Raw genomic sequence first — 23,323 nt, 5'->3', positions numbered from 1 at the left:
TATCTGTTATTGACATGAGTACATTGTAAAAAACCTTTGTTATAATATGTAATCTTTTATAATTATGTTATTTATATATTTATTTTATTAATACATTGTAGCCCATGGTCATATAACTTAATCTGTTCTACAGATCTCTTGTTCCTATTAGAACTAGAATGTGAGTCCTTTAATAGATGTAATATATTTTATGACTCCTCAAAATATTGATAATTCTTTAAGCCTGGTCATGGTTAAATCTGGATTTATTAAACTTATTATTTAATTATTTAAAATATTTAAAATGACTTCTTGCAAATCTCTCAATTACTCTTGTACAACTATTTAGGAAGCACCTACTTTATGACAGACATTGCTCCATGGAGTAGGAATTTTATGAAACTTAAGTACTTCCAAGGAAAGTAATAATAAATAGATATTGACATAAAATATATATAAGCATTAAAAAATGCATGAAACAGATAGGAGGATAGAATGATATTGGGTGCTCCTTTAAATTAAAGAAATTCTCCCTTGTGACATGATATTTATTAGAGGCATTAGTGAAGTAAAGAACAAAATCACGCAAGAAAAAGGTGAGTGCATTTCAGATAGAGAAAGTAACAGAAGTAAAGACCTACAGTGGTACACTCTTGATTTGTTTAAGAAAGGCGAGAGGACCAGTGGTATTCCAGGGGCATTAAAGTGAGAAGAGAAAGAAAATGACAGCAGATATTCTATACCAAATCTAGTTTACATCCAGAACGTCATGGATGTAACTTCTTTTTGTACCTTATTGAGCTCTGAAAGCAATTCCTGTATCACAACATCCAATAAAATCTAAGTAAGCTGCTCGTTAAGTACTGGTTGCTGTAAACTATCAAATAGAAGTCTGATGCCTTCATACTTTGTTTCTTCACCAATACACTTGACTATTTGAAATTTTTATCATACTAGTGTAAGAGAAATTCACTTCTTCCCCCTCTTACTGTTGTATATTCTTATGTATATCATGTTATTTTAGTGTCCAAAATTGATTCCCTTTTGTTTTAATAAAGACTAACATGCACATAATAATGAAAAAAAAAAAAAGAAAGAAAGAAAAGAAAATGACACAGAATAATCGCCAGGAGACAGAACAAAGGCCAGGCAGGCTCTTTTGAATTCTGATAATGATTTAAGAGTTATTTTGAGTCTGAGAACATACTGGATCTAGTTAATTGGGAAAGTATGATTTCGACAACTGTTTGAAAAAAATGAATAGACTATCTTTTTCAATACTTTAGATTTACAGAAAAAGTGAGGAGAAAATACACGGTTCACACATGATCCTCATCCTACCCTACCCCCACATTTTTCATATTATTAATATCTTGCTTACCTGTGGTACATGTGATGAGTTAATACTGATACATAAATATTAAATCCACAGTTGACATTAAGATTTACTCATTGTATTGTACATTCTCTGCAGTTTGCCATATGTATGAAATATGTGTACAGAATACTTTCACTGCTCTAAAACTCTTATGTGTATCACCTAGTAACCCCAACCAAAAACTCTTGGTAACTACTGATCATTTTACTGTCTCCATAGTTTTGCCTTTTCTAGAATGACCTATACTTGGAGTCATACAATATATAGCTTTTATAAATGTTGTGTTTCTAATATAAGAGAAATCATGTGATATTTAAGCTTGACTTCTTTCACTTAACATATTTAGGATCACACATAAAGATTGGTAGGAACATGTGAGTTAAGGTACTCAATTATTTGTTCAACATAATACTAGTAAAAAAATACAAGACACAATTGTAGACAAGTTAATCTTTGAAGTACTTTTTTTTGGTACCAGGAATCAAACTCGGGTCCTTGGCTTGCGAGGCAGGCGGTGGAACCACTGAGCTAAATCCCTGGCCCTTTGAAGTACTTTTATGACCACATAAATACAAAAAGATACAAATTACATATTCTCCTTGTTTCTTGTTTTTCAAAGTTAGCTAATTGAGACTAGGTCTCAAGTTGCATTTATCTAAAAATTCCTCAAGTTTATCTTTATGGCAGAGTAATACTCCATTATGTATAAATACCACGCTTTTTGTCCATTCATCTGTTGATGGGCATATAGACAACTTTCAAGATTTAGCTATTATAAATTGCACTGTTATAAACATGAGTATTCATGCATCCCTATAATGTGACGACTTTAACTGCTTCAGGAAGAAACCTAGAAGAGAAATAGTGGGTGAAATAGAATTTCTATTTTTAACTTTTTGAAGAATCTCCACACTGATTTCCATAGTGATTGTACTAGTTTACATTCCCAACATCAGAGTAGAAGAGTTCTTTTCTCCCCACATCCTCACTAGCATTTATTATTATTGTATTTCTTCCTGATAAGCCTACATTCTGGAATAAGATGGTCTCTTTATATTATTTTAATTTGCATTTCTTTAATGGCTAGCAATGTTGAACATTTTTTCCATGTATATATTGGTCATTTGTATTTTTTCTGAGAAATGTCTACTCATTTTACTTGCTCATTTTAATTGAATCTTTTATTTTGGAGAGTTCTAATTATTTTAATTTTATTAGGTGTTCTAGATCTTAGTCCTCTGAGGAATAGCTGGCAAAAAAGATTTCCCATTCAGTACATTGTCTCTTCACTGTGTTGTTTTCTTTGTTGTGCAGAAGGTTGATATGACTGATTTGTTGGTCTTCAATATTATTTCTTGTGCCATGGGGTTCTGTTCAAAAAGTCTTTGTTTTTGCATATGTCTTTAAGAGTTTTACCTATTTTATCTTCCAGCAGATTAAGTGTTTCTGTTTTAACATTTGGATCTTGGATCTATTTTTTATTTTAGTTTACTATGTAATGAGATATATTGGTCTAGATTCGATCTTCTGCATGTGGCTATCCAGTTTTCCCAGCATCATTTATTATAGAATCTGTCTTTCCTCCAGTGTATGTTTTTTACATTGTTGTCAAATATCAGTTAGCTGAATGTGTCTGGAGTTGTTTGTGCTTCCTTTATTCTGTTCCTTTAATCCACATGCCTGTTTTTGTGCCAGTCCATGATGTTTTAATCATAGCAGTTTTGTAGTATAATTTCAAATCTGGGTTTGCAATGCCTTCCAATTTGCCTTTATTACCCATGGTTGCTTTTGCTATTCTGGGTCTCTTCTGGTTCCATATGAATTTTAGGATTGTTTTCTCTAGATCTGTGAGAAATACTGTTGCTATTCTGATTGGGATTCCATTAAATGTATATATCAGTTTTGGAAGCATAGCCATTTTGATTATGTTGAGTCTGCCTATTCAGTAATAAGGAATATCCTTCCATTTTCTGATGTCCTCCCAGATTCCCTTTTTCAGATGATGTAATTTTCATTGTAGAGGCCTTATGCTAATTTATAAGTATTTACTTTTTTGATATTACTATGAGTGATATTATTTTCTTAATTTCTTTCTTAGCAAGTTCATTATTAGCATGTAGGAGCACTATTGATTTTTGTGTTTTTATTTTGTATCTTGTATATTGCTGAATTTAGTTATAAATTCTAGGAGTCTTTTGGTAGAATTTGTTTTGTCTTATATGTAAGAAAGATTAATTTTGATATATCATATTTGGGTTTTCTATTTAAGGATCCATTTAGAAATATTAAGTGCATAATAACCTGTATGAAACTGGACTTTGGGAAAATGTTGGGGGAAAATATAAACTTCTGAAATGTCAGTGATATTTGAGGATTTGCAACTTAGATGAAACTGCCAAGAGAGTTATTTCATATCTAAAATTGAAGTGATCCTAGCTGCTTGGGATATACAAACATTTAGAGTTTAGCTGAACATAGTGAAGGCAATAGAAGAAAGTTAAAGGAGGAGGCTAGTGCACTCAGAAAAGGGAGAGAGGACAAATATATTTTAAAACAGAGGACTGTAAGCAGCTATATTAAATTCTGTTGAAAAATCACAGGAAAAAATTTAAAAACTAAGAAAGAAAGCCAACAAGCAAGAAAAGAAACTGCATAAAAACTTAAAATTGCATATAAGATTTGGCAGTGTGGAAGTGGTGACTGATGAGAGAAATATCTTGAAAGAGATGGGGATAAGAACTTAATTGGAATGGAAACGTAGGTTTCCTCTTGTTATGAAATGCACTGAGACAAAAAATACGTCATGGAATTATATAAACACATGAGCTAATTATATTGCTTTTGTTCTTTCCACAAATTCATGTTTATTTCACTTGGTTCAAGAAACAAATAAATTACCAACAGGTGAATTTTGTCCCCCATGCTATCACATATCAAGATTAAACTCTTCTGAGGGATTGTCAGACCATCAGCACTTTCATGGTCCTCTTACTAATCTCCCAGTAACATGTTGTCCTTTATCGTCAATGACAGTTTTCATTTATGTATACTTGTATGTTTCTATAAAGCATTTGTGAAGATTGACTGAGGCATCTCTGGGACATAAAACCCTAAATATTTTAGTCCTGTATTTCAATTGTGGTTTACCTGCCACACGGGACATTCTTTGAATGGATATATGCATGTAAGAGAAGGCTGTGTGAAAAGATGTTATTACTACTGACTGGTTTAGCTCTGCACACTCAAAAGCAATTTTCTGTTGAGCTCAGGGTTAGAAGTAAGCCCAGGGCCTAAATTAAAATACATCAAGTAGTATCTTTTGTGCTTTCTTTCTCAATTCTCACTTGTATCCTGGCCTCTTTATTTTTCAACACTGATTAGAAAGAAAAGTCTGAAAAGATTACATCAATTGGTAAACAGAAGGAAGACAAAAGCAAAAGAGTTTTGCCTCATGTAAGTTTTTGCAAAAATACTAAAGGTCTTAAAAATATGGTCCAATAAGAATCCTGAAACTTTCCTAGCATTATGAAAACTTTTCTTTGCTGGAGATTGGATATAACCAAAGGAGCTTTTTGTTTCCTCCACAGTCCACTACCATAAAAATGTAAATTACTCAAGAATAGAGACCAAAGTGTCATTGTTTTCCTAGTGGCTATTGAAGTGCTTGATAATGGTAGATTTTTTTTAAAGAAAGAGAAGTTTATTGATTTATTATATTCAATTTGGCATATTAACAGCCTTTGGAGACAATTAAGGAAAAATTAAAAACCTGCAAAATTTATTGTCACTTGAAAATAATGCATTTTATCATCGTTTCTACATCGAATTACTCAGATTCCATTTTTAAAACTTTTAAGTCTAATTATACAAATAATTTTAATGTCTTTTTAAAAATATGTTTTGCTGCTTTAAAACCATGTATACATTCAACTTTAGTCTCAATTAGGCGTAATTTAAATATGATTACTAACAAACATCCAACTGGATACAACAATAAACTCCTTACGTTCAGTGTTCCTGACAAATTTTTGTCTAATGTCTTTTTAGCACACAAATGCTAAAATGCTTCTTAGTTTATTAAAGTTTCAAATCAAATTATAAGTTGTTATGGTTTGAATCTCCAGTGTCCCCCCAAATGTTCATGGATGGGGTTTTTTGGAAGTTGACCAAACAATGGGGAGAATAGAGCTGACTTGGTGTTAGGAGGTGGGGTCTCCTCAAAAGAGGTTGGTGACTAGGGTGTGATCTGGAGGTCATGTGTCTTCCTTCTTGGGTCCTCCCTTCTATTGATTTTACTTGTGTGTGTGTGTGTGTGCGTGTGTGTAGTTTTGCACAATCTTTAGGTTTGCTTTTTCTATGAAGAATATCACCAACATTTTGAAAGGGTTTGCATTGAGTAGTATGAACATTTGAACAACAGTGATTCTTACAGTCCATGAACACAGAAAGACTTTTCAATTATTTGTCTCTATCCACTTTAATATCTTTCACCAATGTCTTATAGATTCGATTGTGCAGATATTTCAATTCTCTGGCTTAATTTATTCCTAAGTATTTATTTTTTGCAGCTATTTTAAAAAGATTTGTTTTTTTAAAATTTCTACTTATACATTTTGGTATTGGTGTATAGCTGTAACACTGATTTTTGCATGTTGATTTTGTACCGTAAAATTTTGCTAATTTTATGTTTTTAATAACTTTTTGGTGGAATCTTTGGGGTTTCTTTTATATAAGATCATGTCATTTGTCAACAGTGACAATATGACTTCTTTTTCCAACTGGATTGACTGCTTTGTTGCCCAAGTTATCGAATTCTTCAGTCTAAGTGATCCTCTCCCTTCAGTATCGCAAGTAGCTGGAACCCACAGGCATAGGCCATGATGGCCACCCCACTATTGTGGCATTAGTTTTAATTTCTTCTTTTGATTTCTGATTTTATTTGGTTAAATATTTTCTTGATTATTTTGGTTAAGGATATCTCAATTTTGTTTTTTATACGTGAAAAACTGTATCATTTTTCCATTGATTATTTGTTTTATTTATTGGTCACCTTTTTTTTTTTTTTGTCCCAGGAATCGAACTCAGCAACTCATGTTCAGGGACACTGAGCTGCTGAGCCATATTCCTGGCCCTATTGGTCACTATTTTGTTTCTATTTTAATCTTCATTATTTCTTTTCTCCAACTAATTTGGGGTTTGGTTTATTCTTGGATTCCTTTACTTGAAATACTATAGTTTTTTTTTTTAATTTGAGATCCTTCTGCTTTTTTAATGTAAGTATTGATTGCTATGACTTTCTCTTTTAGTACAAATATTTTAGATCCCATAGTTTTGGTATGTGTATCTCCATTTTATTTATTTATTTATTTATTTATTTGGTACTGGGGATCGAACTCGTGATCTTGCACTTGCAAGGCAGGCGGTGGAACCACTGAGCTAAATCCCCAGGCCTCCATTATAATTTTTTATTAGCACATGTAAAATATACAGAATAATAGGCTTCATTGTGACTGTTCATAGTCATTTCTTTCAAAACACTTAATTTCCTCCTTATATTCTTCATTGAGCCATTGATTATTTATGAGTAAGTTGTCTAATTTCTTTATGTGATTGCGTGTGTGATATATCCACTTGACTTGAGTAGGAACTGTCCAGCAGACTAGTGGAGCTCTGGGTGTGTTTGTGGACGATTGACACGTAGACCACAGAATGAAGAGGGAAGACCCACCTTGGATTTGGTGGCTGCCAGCCAATAGACTTCTATTCTGGATGGAAGAAAAAGGGGAAGAAGAATGTCTTCTCTTCTTTGGAAGAACTCTGGTCTTTGTTATTGTCTTTGGATTGAACATTTGTCTCCAGTTCCTTCAGGTTTCTAGTGCAGATTCTTCAGCCTTCCAACAGACACTTCACCTTTCCAGAATCAACTTGTACCAGATTTTAGAGTGAGCACTGGGCCTTCAACCTTGACTGGATCCTTGATCTTTCATCAAGAATATTGCATGTGCTGATGAGAAGAATTTGTATTCTTCAGCTACTGGATGGAATGCTTTGTATATGTCTTTTAGGTCCATTTTGTCTAGAATATAATTTAACTCTGAAGTTTGTGTATTTATTTTTCTGTCTGCATGATTTGCCCATTGTTGAAAGTAAAATATTAGTTTTTCATTCTTACTGTACTGGGTCTATGTCTTATTTTAGGTTTATTAATATTTGCTTTATATATGTGGGTGCTCTGATACGGGCCACAAATATGTTTGGAATTATTGTATCCTCTTGCTGAATTTCCAACTTATTCATTATATAATGATCTTCCTTGTCTGTTTTTACTGCTTTTTATATAAAGTCTATTTTATCTTGTATATCTATTTCCATAACCTGTCAGTCTATGGGTGACCTTAAAGTTGAAGTAAATTTTTTGTAAAAAATATTGATCTTGTTTTAATTTTATCAATTTAGTCACTGTATGTCTCTTTTTACTGGACAACCTAATTTATTATTATTTAGGATAATTATTAATAAGTAAGATTTTAGTGTAATAATTTTTAACTTGTTTTATAGTTTTGCCCTAGTTTCTTCCTTCTCCCTCACTTATTCAACTTATTTTAGGGGGATGGCTGTGTTTGTGTTTCTGTGGATAAAATGGCTGTTTTCACGTTTATCACCTGAAGTGGAGTTTGCAAATGGAAACAAAACTGTATCCTATGTCGAATACTTTTGTTTGTGGACTCAATTGTTTGCAGACAGAAGCATTTGTGAATTGAGGCATTGCTGTATAGATTCGGTGGGTGCAGAATTTTCACTTGACAGGTTTTTTTTCCTTAAGTACTATGGAAATTTCATCTCATTCTTTCCTGACTCTAAAATTTCTTGTAAGAAGTGTACTGTGAGACAAATCAGGACACTTGTTTTTTTTTCTCTGTTGAAAGTTTGATAATCTTCTCATGTCTTACATTTGAGAGCTTGATTATTATATATCTTCAGTTAGACTTGGTTGAGTTAAATCTCACTGATAACCTTTTATCCTCTTGTATTCTTTAAGTTTAAGAAGATTTCTGTTATTATCTATTTGCATATGCTTTATATACCTTTGGCATTTTAAAGTTCCACTTGAACCCTAATATGAACTTTTGCTCATTTAATACTATCCCAAAGTTCTTACAGTGTTTCTACATACCTCCTCAATTTTTATCTTTCCCCTCTTCTAAATGTATTTTCAAGTAGTCTGTCTTGAAACTCAGTAATTCTCTTGTTTTTGAGCTATTCTGATATTAAAATCTTTTTAAGATTTTGCTTACTGTATTTTTCAGCTCATTGATTTTCATTTGATTTTTTAATAAGATTGCTTCCATATTTGTGATTTTTTTTTTAGAGTGTTCAATCTTTCCTTTGAATTTTCTGGAAGCTAGTTAAGTTTCCTTAAACAGATCTTCTAAATTCTCTAAATGGTCACTCTCCAGTTAATTTCTAGAACCTTATTTTGTTCATAAGTTATGATTTTCTGAAAGCTCTTGATGCTTGGTATCTGACAACATCTGAGCATGAGAAAGTTAGAAATTTATTCTAATCTATGTGATCTGGCATTGTGCCTGTCATTCAAGAAATTCTAAGCAAACTCTTTATTTTCTCTGAGACTACAGTCAGTTTCCATTGCTTTAGCACTGGCTTGCACCCAGCATGTTATGAAATAGATCTAAAATATCCCCCAAAAGTTAATGTATTCAGATATGGGGCCTTGTTAGAATAGGCAGGTCATTGGGAGAGTGACTGGAAAGGATGTACACTTGTCCCTGGGTCCTCCCTTCACTGTCTGATTCCTAGCTGCTATGGTGTGAACATTGCCTTTGACCATGCCATTTCCACCACACCCTTTCACCATGTCTTTTCTGCCTTGGAGCCTGTTGACCATAAACTGAACCCACTGAAACTGAGCCAGCATACATCTCTACTTTAAATTGTATGTGTCGGGTATTTTATCACAGCAATGGGAAAGAGATTAATATATTGGTCACAGTTTTCCAGCAGTTGGTGTGTCCTCACTGTTTAAACACTAGAGGCCAATCCCAGCACAGGTTCAGGAGTAGTCCATCTTTCTAAGCTTCTTCCTGTGACTGGGGTGTGCCCAGATTCCTCTCCGTGGTCACCAGCTTATAGTTAGACACTGTAGTGACTACTGTTTGACACCAAGAAAAATCAAAATGGAGGGATTTGCCCTAGGCTTCAGCTAGCCATAGCTGTAAAGCCATGCGACACATTTACCCCACAGTCTTCAAAGACCAGCAGAGCACTGAGTTGATACCAAGGCCCACACTAATATGGGCTGCTTACTGCTAGGGCATACTAAGGGTCCTAGTCTGTTGCAATGAGCTAAAGATGATGTTAGCTGGAATAGGAGTCTGACGTATTAGGGCCCTGTGTCTCTGTTTTCTCCTGGCATTGGACATGTTCTACTGTCTGTAGGCTCTAGCTTGCTGTGACAGTTAAGCTTAATTATGAACTTGATTGGATTGGGTGCCACCTACGGGATTAGTAGAACATAATTCTGTGTGTCTGGTGTCTGAAAGGGTCATGGAAGTATGACCTTGGACACTATAATTGGTCTTTGACTCCTTTCTCTTTGGTGCTGTTTCTCTGCTCTATCATCGGGTTCCAAGAACTAAGCAGTTTTGCTTTGCCATTCTACTATCATGAGCCTTGAACAATTGTGGATTGAATCCCCCTGAAACCATAAGCCAAAATAATCTCTCATCCTTTAAATTGTGGGTGTTTGATATTTTATTCCAGCAATGGGAAAGCTGATGAATACAGCAGATTGGTAGAAGAGAAGTGAAGTCATTGGTGTGACTATACCTGACCATGTGGTTTAGAAGTTTTGGGGATAGTTTGCAAAAGGTTTGGAAATGTTTGGAGATACAGGCTGCGGAAGCTCTAGAATACATCAAGCAGTGCTTGATAGATAATTCGATCAGAGCTCAGAGAACAGAATGCTGACAGGGATGTAGGCAATAAGACAAGACTTAGGTGATTTCATTTGGGTGAAAGGACACCATTGGCAGTTGGTCAAGAGGTCATGTGTGTTATGCTCTGGCAAAACATTTTTCTACATTTTGCCCATCTTCTAAGATTTTGGGAGAGACTGATCTAGCCGATGAAATTTTGAGATAGTTGAACATTTAGGCTGTAAAATGGGTACTGTTTGATGCTTTGAGGCAGATGTATAGTGAAAATCATGGTTAAAAATCAGAGCAAAAACATTAAAAAAAAAGAAAAAAACAATTTTGGCCCCAAAGGAACCGTGTGGGGCCGGGGATGTAGCTCGGTGATGCCACACCTTCCTGGCAAGAGCAAGGTCCTGAGTTTGATCCCCGGTACTAAAAAAAAAGAAAACAAAAAAGAAAAGAATCATGTGTAAAATTGGAACTGAAGAAAGTGTGGCTACTAAACAAATTAGCACTATTAAAATTAAAGTACCTTGTATGGGATTAAAAAAAAAAAGATGCCTTGAGGGTACTTAAAGAATCTGCTTGACCTCACCTATTTTAAGCTAAAGGGCATGGAAAGATTTTTCCTTTGAGAAGAGAATCTCAAGGATCTTTACTCAAGAAAGATTACTCCAAGGAATTTGTTCCTTGGTCTTGGTTTCACTGTGTTCAACTATTTGGACACTCAGGAGGCACTGCCAGCCATAATCCAAGGGAGCCTGAATACTCCTTTAGCTGGCAAAGATATAGATATCATCTATGTGATACTGGTTTTACAGGCATGTAGATTACCAGAGTTATGAAATCAGAGAAGTTTCCACCCAGGTTTTCTAAGAAGCCTGAGAGACCAGGCAAAGATCCCCTGAGAAAGCAATATTGGCAAGCAGTGGGAATGAAGCCAAATGTATAGTGGAGACCTGTGGAGTATAGAAATGTCAGGAACATTGACTGTCTGATAGGAAAATTGCAGACCATGAGTAAAACCATCCCAAAGGAAAGGGAGACTTTGTGGCTTGCAACCAGCGAGGCAATAAGATTGGGGCCACACAAGCCCTTCTGAGCTCCCGTCTAATATGTGTGCTGGATGCTGGATATAGAGCTACATGACTTAATGCTTGCCCTCCTGGATCTTGGTCTTACTTTTGTCTGATTCTTTTCTATTCCATTATTCCTTTTTAGATTGGAAATCTTTATCCTGTGTGATTGATGTACATTAAGATTTATCATGTGCTGTTGATATACATTGATGAAACTTATTTTTCAAATTATCAAGGATTTACAGCCAAGAATTTCTCTTGAGTCTCAGAGGAAGCTTTTTGTTTGGACTTTTGAGTAATGCTGGAACTGCTGAAACTTTGGGGAATGTATTATTGCATTTCCAGTTTACCCAACATAGGTGTGTCATATTAGGTCAAATTATTAATTTATCATTGTGTTCATTTGAAGGTTAACTATGGTTTAAAGAGATATATTTTGATGTCAAGTTGACAAGGAGTGAGATATAAAACTTAAATTTAATTGTCAACTGAATTGGCTTGGAGAGTCAGGAAAGAATACTGGGTGGGTCTGGGTGGGTCATAGTGGCAGGCCCGTGGATACTATAAATGGTACCCTGCTCCTTCCTCTCTGGTGCTGTCTTCCTGCTCTGCTTTCTGGATGTCATGAGCTAAGTGTCTTTGCTCCACCATGCCCTTTGGCTATAATGTTTCTGCCTTGGATCCAGCCAGTCATGAATGGATTTTCCTGATACTGCGAGTTAAATTAAACCCCTCTATAAGTTATGAGTATTTTGTCCCAGCAACTGGAAAGCTCACTAATATACTTAAAGATGGGGTAATTAGGATCTGCCTGGTATTAGATATCACCAGCCTCAAGTGAAATTTTGCTTTCAATCTGCTTCCCAAAGTTAGGGTAGTGTTGATGAAGGCAGTCCATTGGTCACTGAGGCTAATGCTATCTAAGTCACACCTGAATCTGTCACAAGACCTACATAGTATTGAGAATGCACTTAGTGATGCATGATAAAACATGGGTCTGTTCGCACTGGTGTGCAAGTCTCTGCCTAGTGCTGGGGCTGTGCTAGAGGCTGTCTGTAAGCACTGGCCAGGGACACCTGTGCTGTCCTAGGTTTAGGGCTGGGTGGTGCAGACAGTCCCTTGGCCAACATGGCAGATTCTAAGCTGGGTGGCACCTTAGTCTTACAGTCACAGGGACTTATGCATGCCCCCACCAAGACTGGAAATGATGTAGGGCCAAACTTGAACTTTTCCCTATTATGTACAGATCTTCATCTGGTGTCTGTTTACGTCTAGAGATTCTAGAGGCTTTTTCTGTGACCTCTGGGTATAAAAGCCTTTGGTTTATCCTCTTTATGTGTCCAGTTATTTGGCTCCAAGACAAAGTCCTGTTCTAGTTTTGTTCCCTACTTTTCAATGAGCAGAGTCTTGCTTCCCTATCTGGTGTCTGACACTGGAGTGTTAGAGGCAGTTAGTTGCCTAGGTAAAATGGTTCTGGTGGCTCAGTCTACAGGTATTACTTAGGGTTATGGGTTCTTGGGTTCTGCCCTCCTTTAAGCAGGACATATCACTTTCCTGGCTGTTGGAGAGTGATGTGGGGAACTATTTTCCTTCTGCTTTCTCTAAAGATTATTTTCTTTTTGTTATGTTAAAACCAATCGGTATGGTCTCTCATCTGGGTTCCTTAGCTCTTGCGAAATTAGTTCAACTTGGTATGTCTGTGGAGAGATGATCACTAGAGGTTCTTTCTCAACTGTTGTCTTGCTCTGCCTCCAATATATAATGTTCTTTTCTCACAATTCAAATCCAATTTTCAGAAAATTGCCACTATGCGTTATTTGTGTGTGTTTTGAGGAGGCGCACACTGCACAGTTCTGTCATTAACACATGGAAAAGTCATATACAACTCTGATCAGTTCATACTATGCAAGAGTTTAAAAATTTTATGTTTCTAAATTTACTATGAATTGTAGTGTTACTCAGATTATTTAAGTGTCTGTATTTTTCCAAACAATGTATTCTAGTTTTCTTTTTTTATTGTTTTATGCTGCATTTCCACTTTGGCCTCAGAATATATTTTTTATGCTTTGAATTATTTAAAATCTATGCAAGTTTGTAGTATACTTCATGTAGTTACATTTTGCCTTGTAATAAATCACCCAAAATTTGGTGTCTCAAAGCTTCTGCAGGGAAGGAGTGTGGATATGATTTAGATCAGTCCTCAGGCTGAGTCTTTCACAAGGTGGAGATTATCTAGAGCCTAACTGGGAAGGAGCTACTTCTCAGCTCCTCATGTGGCTATTGCAGGATTCAGTTTGTTATGAGCCACTCACAGTACAGCAGCTCATTTTATCCATGAACAGAAGAAAAGGCAAGAGAAGTCTCCAATGAGAAAGTGAAAGTGTGCAACAGTATATGTACCACAGTCTTTTGTAACTTATTCACAGGACTAGCATCGTGTTGCTTTTGCTGTATTCAATTTGCTAGAAGAAAGTCTCGAGATTTGACCCACACACAAAAGAAGGGAATTACAGAACAGTGACAACATCAGGAAATAGAAAGGGTAGGGAGCCATGGCTGAAGATATAGTCACAAGTCTGTTTTATTGTCTATTTTGATAAATGTTTCACTGGAGTTGAAAACATTGTGTTTTCTTTGATTGCTGGGTTTAGTGCTATATAAATTTGATAAGTTTGACATTCTTGACAAAATTTTCCTTAGTCTTATTGATTTTTCTATATGTTTATATTTTCAAGTACTGAAAATTATAATTCTGACAAATTCTGCTTTTCCTTTATAGCTGAGTTATTAGATTTACACAAATTTAGAATTTTCATATATTTCTCTTTGGACATATACATGCAAAAATATACATCCTTATATTTTATATGAAATAGCACATATAGTATATGCACATAATTAACGTATGATTCTATGCAAAATTAATTCTTCTTTATATAAATGCAGTATGTTTATTTATATTTTACTGATGTTTCCTCTATTAAATTTTAGTGGATTGTAATAATGCTTGATATTGTATAAAGCATAGAGTTTTTATATGAAATCTGAGGCTGAAGTTCATATTTATTAGATGTCAATTTAAAAATTTATTACACTTTTCTAAATATATTTATTCATTTGTAAAATAGTGAAAAACAACCATACCTGCTCAAGAAGATTATTATATGAAACAGTTGAACTAAAATAGTTGAAAAATGCCTTGTAAACTGTTGAGATAATACGTATAATCTTGCTTGTGAACAGTAGGTAGTTTAGACCACCAGTGTACCTATAGCACAATAACACTTTAGATATAGTAAGCAAGAAAAAAATCATACTTTAGATATCATTTCCTCTTTCAGTTCTTCCTTAATATTTATAAACAAACATATGCAACATCCATTTTACTTGATATAACCTATAATGATGTTGTTATATATGGGAATATCTTCTCAGGATATGGAGAACATAACAGTTATCTACATCTGCAAGTTATTTGAAATCTACAAGTTATTTAAAAAGTGCTAAACTTTGTCCTAAATATGTGTACATAAATCTTTTAAAGATATACATCATAATTACAAAATATAACATCCAATTAAAAATGTCATTCATTACAGAGAATAGGTGGAGTATATACACTAAGAATTTAAATAAAGAGGCTAGTGAGAAAAATACCACCAATTAACAAAAAGCAATTAATAAAAATTTATTTTTATTAGCCTATTATCCCTCAATTAGTAAAACTAAAAAACAGTACATGTATAATTAAGCCTACCGACACACAAAAAACACATATCAGATTACCTATAAATCTAACATGGAGCATAATATAGAGGAAAATCTTACATAATTTGAGTAAAAATACTACTTACTAAATGTTAATAGTAGGGCTGACAGAAAACACAGAATTATGTCAGTTCAATATTTATTCTTATGTGAGCACTACAAATAATTCTGAGATCTACTTTATGAGTGAGTTACTGATAAACATAATATATACTTTAGGATACATCCTTCTGGAATATTTTACACTGAAATAATCTACATGAAGATTTTCATATTACTTACTTGTATGGGTTTCCACTGCATGGAAAATTTCCCAGGATTTTGAAAATATATGTTAAAACTGAGAATTTTGTACATTCACAGGGATTTGATTCAATATGAATTCCTACATGTAGGCCAAATGAAGACTTTGATACATCTTTTCTATTCATAGTTTCTTACTATACTGAGTTCTTTTGTAAATATTAACGAAACCAAAATGAACAGTGGTGCTGCCATAAACTGTACACTGCATTGTCTCCATTGTGAATTATCATGTTCCCTTACTGTGGTGGATTGACTAATGGTCAACTTGTAAGGCCCAGCTGAACTGAATCAGCTTGGTCTGGGCATGGAGGATCTACCTGAAGATAGTTACCAATAGTCATATAAAGAGAACTGGAGGGGAAAATCTTGGCCTGTTCTTTTTCTACGAGAAGCATCCTGTTAATAGTTTTCCTGATGCTAACTAGGCTGTTCTCATTGGAGGAGGACTTCAGAGCCTTGCTGTCACTGGGAATGGCTGCTGTTTTCATCAGAGGAGCTCTGATCTTTACCATGAGCATCACTTCCTAGCTCCAATGTAGATCCCTCAGCTTGGTAGCACAAATCCTTCATCTCACCACTGTAGATATTCTGGCTTCCACCACTGGCCTTTGGGCCTTCCAGGTGCAGATCCTCAATACGGACAAGCACGAGATATTGCTGTGGGCTCTAGTCCATTGGCTGGACTCAAGGAGGATGTTGCCTTGGACTCTAAACCTTTAGCTGGACTTGTGTGGGAAACTGTTGGGATCTAGGCCCTCAGCTGAATCCTTTGGACTTCTAGTGTGTGGTTAATCTCTTGCACACCTTTGCATTTGACTCTTTGGCTAACTATCCTAAAATAATCTTATAAGTTATGTGTCCAGTATTTAATGCATTCCCTTGCCTAAATCCTGTCTATAACACTTACAAAGTCAGGTAAAAATGAAGACTTCCCACCTAACTTACTAAACCAGCTAGGTAACCTTATATTTAAGCCAATATGTGTTCTTTACTTCATGTTTTTAAATTTCTTTGATCTCCAAGTTATTTATATTTCCAGTTGCTCCTTTGTTAATATCAATTAGATTGCATTTTATTATTTTACTGCAATTTATTAGAGTGACTTCAGTTTTGACGCCACTGGAAATAAGTGAAACAATACCTAAAAATGGAATTTTTTAGTTATCATTAGAACACATGCTATTTACTTCTCAAAGCTGAGTACTTCTGCTGAAGCTATTCCTTCTGTTAGAAAATCCTTTTTTATTTACCAATCAGTTCCTGTGTAGTATTCCAGATCAATTTATACCTCACTATCTTCTAAAGCCTTCTGTAATCATTCTAGTTGACTATGCTACCTCTGTCTTCTGAAATCTGTGATTTTTATTTAGATAATTTTTATGATTTTTCTAATGTTATGTAAAATTTGAATTAGTTTTTAAAATCTCTTACTTTTCTGTAAACGGGAAGTTTTAAAAGTATTTACAAGTCTGACCTTGTGTATGTGTGTGTGTTTCCAATTGCATGTTTCAAGTAAACATGCAGTAGTATTTACTTGAATGAGATTTGTTGAATAATAGAACATTGATAGCTTTTTCTCTCTGACTGAATTATTCAGACACAATCTGGAGTTTTCACAGTATTTGGCTTTCATTTCCTTGTATGGCTCACAACTTTGGAATAGACGAAGTGAACAAGTTGCAGATTAGTAACATAGTGGTAAGTTTCAATTAAGATGATCATATTTTACTGCTTTTCTACATAATCAAAACAAAGAAAGTAACTTGGCAGTAATGAACACTGCTTGGTTCTACATATACCTCTAAAAGGATGTGAACATTGTGAAGAAGTGTTGGAAAGTATCACTATAGGTTTTAAATTGTGTAGAATAAGTTCTCCACCTTTCATTTGATATATTAGCTCCAGGACATTTGAAAAAAACAGTCTAAAAGAGTCTTGGAATGCATGGCCCATGACAAAATGCTGATGTTTCATCATTAACAAGGGGAACATATAAACAGGCTCTAGGTATTTTAGAAACAAAATTGGCTAAAAGGAGCTATTCGTTTTAGAATTAATAAATCAACATCATATGTTAATACTTATTATTTGGACATGAAAAATTATTTGTCAATTTATGTCATAGTCAGATAACCATATTTTACTGTTTTTCATTTGTAGCAGGTAGAAAAAAAGATATTGCAAATACAAAAGAAGTAAGTCCTACTTTTGGGACATATATTATAAAGCGATATAAATATATAGCTTGTGATGCAATTCAGTGATCCAGTATGGCTACTCCCTGTTAATGTAAACCCATTGATCTATAAAATATTTGAGTAACTGTTTTTGCATAATCACTTCCTCTACCATTGCCTTAGATCAAGCTCTCAGCATCTTTCATAAGCCCTCCTGAAATAGTTTTATTACTATCTTCCTATTTCTAGTTGATCACACCTACAATCCACCTACCAGATTAAATCAGAATAATCTCTTAAAAGCTTCAATCCAATCATTTTATTACTTCTTTGACATATGCTTTTAATAGTATGCTGAACGGAGAGAATATACTTGAAAGTCATCTTAGTGGTATTCAAAATATGCTTTATAGTTTAAACCTTCCCTTCTCTTCAAGCATCTCTTTAAGTGCTTTTTTCTCAACACCGTAAGCTTAATCTATGCTAATTCATATCCATCTCATAAGTGAAGCTACTGCTTTATATTTCTGTGCTTTTGATAGACTTCTTTCCTAGCCTGCTGAGCCTCTCTGCCCTCACCAACAGGTGAATACATTGTTCAATATTTAGCTCAAGAACCACACCTCTCAAGCTTTTTTTAATTGATCAGCATCACCAAGTAAAAATGACTTTGTGGCCCCATAGTATTAGGTACACATTTCTATGCACACAATAGTGAAGTATATTATATTTATCTACACACTTGTCTGTTAACCTGATCTGCACAAATGACCTTTTAGAATAGGAACTATATATCTTCTCTCAGGTGCCTAGTTCTTAACATTCATTGTTCAATTGGTATACCTCATGATATAAATTTAAAAGAAAAACATATTCAGCTTAAAAGAACTTAAACAGCAGACCTATAGCTTTCAGTGGCAGGAATGAAATTTAGCTGTATTTGTCCTTTGATGCCAAATTCATGGTCCTTAGAAGAGCTCACATTGAGAAGTTTAGAACCTCAGCATATTTATGGTGCTGAAAGAGGAAAAAAATTGTGTGCTCAGAAAATATAACATTGAATTTTACTTTTTCCTAGTTCAGTATAACAGTACATAGTAAGTGTATCCCTGCACGTTCTTCTAGTTACAAAAGACTATGTTATAATTTCTTAATCTGTTAGGAATATCAGCAGTGTTCCTGCAGTCAACCCATATGTTGTAAATGGAAAGGTTTTGTAAAGAACAGTGGCTGAAGAGATGATACTCACACTACAAAATGCCTTCCATCTAAGCTTGTTGCTTCTAATCTCCTGAGAGACTCAGTCTGTAAAGCTAGGCTCCTCTGCCTACCAGCTCAGCATAACACAGGCTGGGAATTCATTACAAGGCTACTCCTCCCTCTCATTCTCTTATTTAAAGTTTATTACTTTGATAAATTTGTTCCTAAGACAGCCTCACCATTGACTTCAATACTCATTTGTAATGTGGGTTGGCTCCTCTTTCCAATAAATAGTGGCATCTATTCCTCCCCCTTTCACCTAGACTGGCCTTCTGACTAGGTTTGATAAACAGAATGCAGCAGAAGAGATACTGTGTTGGTTTGAGAGCTATGTTTTAAAAGGTCTTACAGCTTCTGATCTTGGTCAACTGAAGCACTGTCTTGAGATGGCCATACATATGAAGAAGCTGATCTGTCCTACTTGAGGAAGAGTGAAATTGTGGAAGAGACTTACAGTATCCTGACAGCCAGTACTAACTGCCAGTAATATGGCTAAAACCATGGGGAACTTTTAGCTCAGGAGAATCCTTAGCTGAATGCATTTAACATGTGGAGTTAACTCATGTGAAACAAACAGAAAAAAGCTCCTAGGTAAATGCAGAATTGTAATAAACAATAAATTGCTGTTTTGAGCCACTACATTATGAAATGCCTTTTATTCAGCAAATGATAGCTGAAACACTTACCACTTCAATGTATAGATAGTGAAAATACTGTCCTAATAATGATTTTTAAAACATTGAATCACTTCTCCTTACTTTGAGGCAGGCACAGGCACCACTGAGCTAAACCCCCAACATTCTTTTTTTTTTTCGTAAGGCGGGGGGGATCGAACTCGGGTCCTTGCGCTTGCATAGCAGGTGGCAAAACCATTGAGCTAAATCCCCGGCCCTGCTTCTCCTTATTTTTGATTGTTCCTTCAGGCAGCAAGAACTTTGTCTTTCCTTCTATTGTTAAAGCAAGAATAACTATTTTATATTTAAGTGAAAAGGTATTTTCTTTTCTTGGGAAGAAAATTATCTGAAAGAGAACTTCCATGAAGAGTAGGGATGAATATGGCTTATGACTGACTCCGAAAATGTAGAGCCCTTCTTGCTAGGGCAAAAACCTCTCAACTTGCTTCTCTCTTAGGTTTTGACATAGATACTGATAGGTATCCCACTACCACAGCAGCTATTATGTATAGTAGCTGCCTTCTTCCTATTGTACCTTGTCCCTTCCTCTGTGTGACCTCACACCAAGATGGTTGCTCCCACCAAAGAACAAACCCTTCTTCCCAGCATGCCCCTGTTTCCACCTAGAGAGTAAACTAATACTGGCTCACCTTCTACCACCTAGTGACTTCATGGGCTCCTCCATTCCCTAGCCACTACCTCACTCAACCCCGCCTCAGCTACTACAAGCCCAACCCCGCTCCTATAAAAGGCACTTGCTGTCCTGGCCATATTGCTTTTGTCTCTCTTTTTTTTCAGAGACATCCTGGCAGATCTGTTCCCCTAATAAAGGCTTGTTGTGGCCTCGTCTGGTCTTGGTTTTCGGCCCTTTTACCTGACAGATACTTTGATGCCAGAAATCCATATACTGCTAACCAAAGTATTTATAAGCCAGATGTCATTGCCCTTCAACTGATAACTCTTTTCTTTCTTTGTATTATATATTTTCTTTCTGGAAATATGAAGGTCATGATTTGCTGGCTGTCTACAGTGCTGCGCTTGTAGAATGAGCCCTGTAGTTCTCGGGTAAGTCAGGGTTAGTGCCCAGTAGGCAGCAGAAATTAGGTTCAGTCAAGAAGGAAAGTGTGAGAAGAGGTAGGAGAATGACATTGTCGACTTTTCACATGCTGTATGTTGCTACATTTATAATAGCCTTAAGCTGAAAATACTGAGGCTGAAAAGTAACTTTTCCACATTACATTACTAATTCACAATTTTGAGAACCTGAACAAACATCCTTGTACTAAAGGGTTGTTGGACCTGTATTCTGTGTAGCAATAACTCAAGCCCTCATGTTGAAAAAAGAGTTTTAGCTCTAGAATAGGTTTATTAGTCATTAATCAGTAAGTACTTATTTTAAAGTATATGCAATTATAGTGGAGGCTTTTACATCTCTCTGATTATAACTTCAGGACCAAAACAACTCATTTCCGTAGCTACCAATAGTTTTAGCTGTAGTTGTCTTACAGATGAATCTCTCTGATGAATCTCAAAGATTCAGATGAATCTCAAAGAAGGGCCATTTCCTGGGGTCACACCCTTTCACAAGGACATACCAGTGAGTGTTCAGGGCTGAAGGACAAAATCTGAGTGGCTTGTCTCCATTCTGAGCATCCCAGGCCTTGCTGATTTCAGCCTTTAGCTCTGTTAGTCAGATTAGTGCCTTTTATGTATAATGCCACGTATGTTCCCCTCTGGAAATTCATTTTCTTATTTTGTACAATGGCCTTCAAGCATAGGATTTTTTTTCCTTTTAAAAGTACTTCAGGGCCAAGGATTTAGCTCAGCAGCACCGCCCCTGCCTCACAAGCACAAGGTCCTGAGTTTGATCCCCGATACTATGTTTTTACTATGTTTATGTTGTTTTTCTTAGTCATTAGATTGTAATTTAGAAGAATTATATTTTTATATCCAAATTTATTTGTTATTATTATTTTAAAATAATAATTATCCATCATATTTTCAATGATATCCTTCATTTTGAAGCATATTCTTTATTTTAGTGACCAGTCAGAGTTTGCACATGTCTTGATTTTTTTATACCTAACTCTGCCTCATGGTTGATCATTTCTTTACTCACGGAAATTTTTAATTTAAAATCTCTGTTCTTTGAAATATTAATAGTGGTCACTGAAACCAGCTCTTTTGAGAACTGAATCCAAAAAGGATTTTCATTCTTTATAATAAGAGAAGCTATATCTTAGTAGCATTTTAAAATAAAGTTTTGCCTTTGAGTGCTAATGGGCCAAGTTATAGGGAGAAAACTAGGTATTCTATTTGACCCAGTTATTCCTCTTGTAGGTACCTTCTCAAAAGTTAAAGACATTCTCTTGCTCTCTTTCAAAACAGTGCAAGTTTATGGTAAGGAATTCAGAAAATTTTCCCTTTTTATTTCTCCTAGAACTGGAGTTGGGAAGTGAATCTCCTCCTGCATATTTTTGTGGGAATGGGAGACAATTGTTGTAATTCCTCCATTGAATGCTAAGTCTTTCAGAGACTTCGTGTGCTGTGTACGTGACCAGGGTCCCAGCCCCACACTGGAGGGCCACCTGTAGCTGACTCACCCAACTGGCCTTGCTCCATGACACAGAGATGCTACTTTGCTCCTCCCTGACCCAGGGGTGAAGGAGCATGAATGACAAAAGAGACAGGCAGTCAGCTTAACCTGTGGGCAGCCAGGGGCTCATACCTCTAGCAGGCAGAGGAGCTTCAAGCAATTTGTTCACCTCAAACATGGGCACAAGAAATCAAGATAATATAACTCATCTGGTTTCCGGTATCCATTAATACCTTCTTTGGTAAACAGCTTCACCTCACTTATCTTTTCCCTAATATGCAGTCAACTTTGAGTCATAGAGGAGGCCAGCTAGGCCTTGATTCTCCTCTGGTCCTCAGCAGTGCTGGTCCTGTATCCTGGCTCAACACTGTACTTTGTCTCCTGTCACTCAGAGAAAAGTAGTATTATAAACACATTAATACACCTGTTTATCATATCTTTTTCCTCACTTAGATTACAAGCCCTTTCAGAACAGGGCTCAAGTTTTATTTACTTTATGTTTTATGGTTTCTATAATGTGTCATTTAACATTTATCTAAAATTAAAATAAAATTACTTTGGATATAGCTCAGTGCTCTTTAATATTCCAAAGGGCACAATTTGACATGACCTTTTCTCTCCTACAACATTATAGGCACGCTTCCATTATAGCTATTTCAATGTCATTGTTTCTTTAAATATGTACTTTTCCTCTTGGACTGTGGTATTCAAAGAGAAGCAAATATATTATTTTCATAATTTTGTCTTTCAGCACTAGCACAATTTTTGGCATCAAAAAAGATTTTCAAAAAGATTCTGTTAAATGTATCCATTTAAAAAGAAAGAATAAAAAGGAAATGGGACAAAAATTATCACATACAGGTACAGTAATAGTCTCTCATACACCACATATCCATTTCTGATATAAATGATAATCAGTGTTTGAAAACACAAACTTTGTGTAAATCCTGTACAGAGAATTTCTTCATGCAAGCTCAAATGACAATAATGAAAATGAGTACATTTTAATATTTAAAATAAAAAACATACTGTAATAATACATATTCAAAATATGTTTTATATCCCTTTCAAAGCTTCCTGTTTTACTTTTGGAAATATTAATTTTATTGAGGTAATTATCCCTAGAAGGAGATTCATATCAAAGTCTATAGCACATGAGAAAATGAAGAT

Source organism: Heterocephalus glaber, unplaced genomic scaffold (assembly GCF_053883595.1).
Source record: "Heterocephalus glaber isolate CG9 unplaced genomic scaffold, H.glaber_assembly_v1.0 deba00001600, whole genome shotgun sequence".
NCBI lineage: Eukaryota > Metazoa > Chordata > Mammalia > Rodentia > Bathyergidae > Heterocephalus > Heterocephalus glaber.
This window is presented reverse-complemented; position numbering follows the sequence as displayed.